At 40.2% G+C, this 4,806-nt stretch overlaps 1 pseudogene; it reads right to left on the reverse strand.

The window, feature by feature from the left end:
• Positions 1–3,832: 3,832 nt before the first annotated feature.
• LOC136171327 (U2 spliceosomal RNA) lies at positions 3,833–3,912 on the reverse strand (annotated as a pseudogene).
• Between the last annotated feature and the right edge of the window lie 894 nt (positions 3,913–4,806).

The raw sequence follows: 4,806 nt of genomic DNA on the forward strand, positions 1-4,806 counted from the left end.
GAGAGTCACACTGTGCTGACCTTCTGGAGTGAGGATATGCCATCTGAAGAAGAGAATTACACACCTTTGAGAAACATTTCCTTGTGTATTACTGGGCCCTCATAGAGACAGACTATTAGACTGTGAGCCGCTAAGGAGCCATGGGTCCAGAAATGCTCATGAGGGATTTTGTCAGACCTGCCCAGTTATGTCAGATGGCCCTGCAGCCATTCACCAAAACAGTGACATCAAGGAAGACCAGAGGGCAGAAAGGGAACCTAGACCCCCATGCACAGGTACCCTCTTCCTCACTCATACTTCTATCTTGACAGGGGAGGCGCTATAAAACCAGCTAAAGGAGGAGGTTCACAGAGGTGTAGGTTGTTGTTAGTTCTTCAGTTGCTAAGTCGTGTCTGACTTTTTGCCACCTCATGGACTGCAGCACACCAGACTTCCCTATCCTTTACTGTCTCCTGGAGTTTGCTCAAACTCATGTCTATTGAGTCAGTGATGCCATCCAACCATCTTATCCTCTGTCGCCTCCTTCTCCTTGTGCTCTGAATCCTTTCCAGCATCAGGATCTTTTCCAGTGAGTCAGCTCTGTGCATCAGGTGGTCAAAGTATAGGAGCTTCAGCCTCAGCATCAGTCTTTCCAACAAATATTCAGGGTTGATTTCCTTTAGCATTGATTGGTTTGATCTCCTTGCTGTCCAAGGGACTCTCAAGAGTCTTCTCCAGAACTATAGCTTGAAAGCATCAATTCTTTAGTGCTCAGCCTTCTTTATGGTTACTCTCATGTCCTTACATGACTACTGGAAAAACCATAGCTTTGACTATACAGACCTTTGTCGGCAAAGTGATGGCTCTGGTACATGGGTGAAAACTGGATATGATTATGGCAGCATTATATCCACTTTTAGGGGTGACCTTGAACAGTAGTAGGCAGGGAAAATCTTCCCAATAGGCAAAGTCATGAATGGTACCACTGGTCATGCACTTTGTAGGAGGAGAAGTGGGCCAAGAGGAGAGTATATGTAGATTCTTCAGCCGTGGTCTATGATTAGGAACCTAGAAAGAAGAGGCTGACAGATTTGTACAAGGAGATCTAGGGACAAGCCCTGTGAGTAGACCTATGAGAGTTGACACCAGTGAGCACATCTTTATATCAAATGTTAACATCTACCAGAGGGCATCCACAAATGGATAAGGCATTAAACAACCAAAGAGACAAAATGGTTAGGCCAGTTGATGTCAGCTAGCTTATGTCATAAGACATCCCAGTACTGGCACAATAGGCACATGAGCAAATTGGCTGTGGGAGCAGAGACTGAGGTTACTCATGGACCCAACATTCTAGGCTCCTACTTGCCAAGGTGGCTGTAGCTACAGGTGCCAACCTGCTAGCCAGAGAGACCAATGCTGAGTCCTTGATATATTGCACCATTTGTTGAGGAGAACTATTGGTCACTTGGTGACAAGTTGACCACACTAGACATCTTACTTTTCTTAATATTACTAAAAATATCTGATAATCCCTCAAAGTCAACTGCCACAGCCTGGGTTCAATCCCTGGTTGGGGAACTGAGATTCCTGCAAGTTGTGCCGCGAGGCCAAACAAAAAAGTAGGTATGACGTTGTTTGAAAAAGATATGTGCTCAGTCTCTTCAGTCATGTCTGACTCTTTGTGACCCTCTGGACTGTAGCCCACCAGGCTCCTCTGTCCATGGGATTCTCCAGGCAAGAATACTGGAGTGGGTTGCCATTTGAGTATATACTGTCAATTATTTTACAAAAAGTCTTTAATACTTCCTGTTTCCATCAACTATACATGAGAATCTCCTCCCCACATTCTTGCTAGTACTGGCCATTATCACTTTAAAAATTTTTTGACATAGATTTAAAGTGATATCTCATAGTTACTTTATATTTCCCTGATCATAGTATTTTTATGTTTTTATCAGTTGTCAACTTTTCTTCTGTGAATTGTCTGTTCATGTCTTTTGCCTACTTTTCTACTAGTTTCTTATTCTCTTGTGCCTTAGTTTGTAAGAGTTCATTATTTACCATAGTTGTTGAATATCCTCTTCTGTTACACAAATATTTTTTTCTGAATCTGTTGTCTCTTAACTTAAATTATGATATCTCTTCCATATATATTCATACCAAAGTTAAAAAAATTTTAGATTCATTATGTATCTTTTTATTTCTTTTATACCTTTTGGCCTTCCAGTGCCATCTACCTGTTGATTAAATATATATTTTCCTAGATTTTATTTCCTCAAAGATATTATTTGATTAATATTTTAAAGATTTTACCTATCTGTATATTTTTAATATCTGGCTCAATAGCTAGCACCATTTATTATATAATTCTTCTTTCCCACAGTGTTTCCACCCACCTTTATCCCATATTACTTCTCGCGTGTATGCTGAAATCTTTCTGAATTCTTATTCCCTTCCATTGATCAGTCAGTCAGTTCAGTTGCTCAGTCGTGTCCAACTCTGCGACCCCATGAATTGCAGCACGCCAGGCCTCCCTGTCCATCACCAACTCCCAGAGTTTACTCAAACCCATGTCCATCGAGTCGGTGATGCCATCCAACCATCTCATCCTCTGTCGTCCCCTTCTCCTCCTGCCCCCAATCCCTCCCAGCATCAGGGTCTTTTCCAATGAGTCAACTCTTCGAATGAGGTGGCCGAAGTACTGGAGTTTCAGCTTCAGCATCAGTCCTTCCAATGAACACCCAGGACTGATCTCTTTAGGAAGGACTGGTTGGATCTCCTTGCAGTCCAAGGGACTCTCAAGAGTCTTCTCCAACACCATAGTTCAAAAGCATCAATTTTTCAGTGCTCAGCTTTCTTCACAGTCCAACTCTCACATCCATACATGACCACTGGAAAAACCATAGCCTTGACCAGATGGACATTTGTTGGCAAAGTAATGTCTCTGCTTTATAATATGCTATCTAGATTGGTCATAACTTTCCTTCCAAGGAGTAAGTGTCTTTTAATTTCATGGCTGCAATCACCATCTGCAGTGATTTTGGAGCCCAAAAAAATAAAGTCTGACCCTGTTTCCACTGTTTCCCCATCTATTTCCCATGAAGTGATGGGATCAGATGCCATAATCTTCATTTTATGAATGTTAAGCTTTAAGCCAACATTTTCACTTTCCTCTTTTACTTTCATCAAGAGGCTTTTTAGTTCCTCTTCACTTTCTGCCATAAGGGTGGTGTCATCTGCATGTCTGAGGTTATTGATCTTTCTCCTAGCAATCTTGATGCCAGCTTGTACTTCTTCCAGCCCAGCATTTCTCATGATGTACTCTGCATATAAGTTAAATAAGCAGGGTGACAATATACAGCTTTGACGTACTCCTTTTTGTATTGGGAACCAGTCTGTTGTTCCATGTCCAGTTCTAACTGTTGCTTCCTGACCTGCATACAGGTTTCTCAAGAGGCAGGTCAGGTGGTCTGGTATTCCCATCTCTTTCAGAATTTTCCACAGTTTATTGTGATCCACACAGTCGAAGGCTTTGGCATAGTCAATAAAGCAGAAATAGATGTTTTTCTGGAACTCTCTTGCTTTTTCGATGATCCAGTGGATGTTGGCAATTTGATCTCTGGTTCCTCTGCCTTTTCTAAAAGCAGCTTGAACATCTGGAAGTTCACTGTTCACGTATTGCTGAAGCCTGGCTTGGAGAATTTTGAGCATTACTTTACTAGTGTGTGAGATGAGTGCAATTGTGTGGTAGTTTGAGCATTCTTTGGGATTGCCTTTCTTAGGGATTGGAATGAAAACGGACCTTTTCCAGTCCTGTGGCCACTGCTGCGTTTTCCAAATTTGCTGGCATATTGAGTGCAGCACTTTCACAGCATCATCTTTCAGGATTTGATACTACACTTGATCTTAGCCAAAAGGCCGAGAAGCGATCTCTTTCAGGATTTGAAATAGCTGAACTGGGATTCCATCACCTCCACTAGCTTTGTTCATAGTGATGCTTTCTAAGGCCCACTTGACTTCACATTCCAGGATGTCTGGCTCTAGCTGAGTGATCACACCATTGTGATTATCTGGGTCATGAAGATATTTTTTGTACAGTTCTTCTGTGTATTCTTGTCATCTCTTCTTAATATCTTCTGCTTCTTTTAGGTCCATACCATTTCTGTCCTTTATCGATCCCATCTTTGCATGAAATGTTCCCTTGGTATCTCTAATTTCCATTCATATGTTTGTCCGTTTTAGAGCTCTGTAATGATTTGATAACAGTGATGTTTCAGTGTGTTCTAATTCTGCTAAGTCCTCCTTTTTTGTTTATTTTGCTATATGCAATCATTTATTTTAGTGTATAAATTTTACAGGTATTTTATCTAATTCCAACCTGCATTGATACCCTAGAGTATTAATTGAAATTTTATTAAATGTATAGATTGTTTTAAGAAAATTGACTTTCTAGTGTTAATGTCCTCATCTAAGAAGATGAATGCTTTTCCTTTTGTTCAGTACTTGCTTCATGTTCTAAAATAAGATGTTATTATTATCTCTATTTGCTGTGCTTTTCTTGTCAAATTTATCTCTAAGTAATATGTATCTTTTTCTCCTATTGTGAGTGTCATTTTAAACCTCTTTTCCTTTTCTAAGTATTTATTAAAGTGAGTAGAAAAAAATCAGTAATTCCTATACATTGATCTTGTCTTCAAGCATCTTATCATATTCTGTTTTTAATTCTTGCAGTGTTTCTTTAATCCGTACCTCTTGAGTTTTATCTCCTTTTCTTATAATATCTGTACCATTTTTCCTGTCTCATTGAATGTACTGGAGTGTTCA

This window comes from Muntiacus reevesi, chromosome 6 (assembly GCF_963930625.1).
Source record: "Muntiacus reevesi chromosome 6, mMunRee1.1, whole genome shotgun sequence".
In the NCBI taxonomy this organism is placed as follows: Eukaryota; Metazoa; Chordata; class Mammalia; order Artiodactyla; family Cervidae; genus Muntiacus; species Muntiacus reevesi.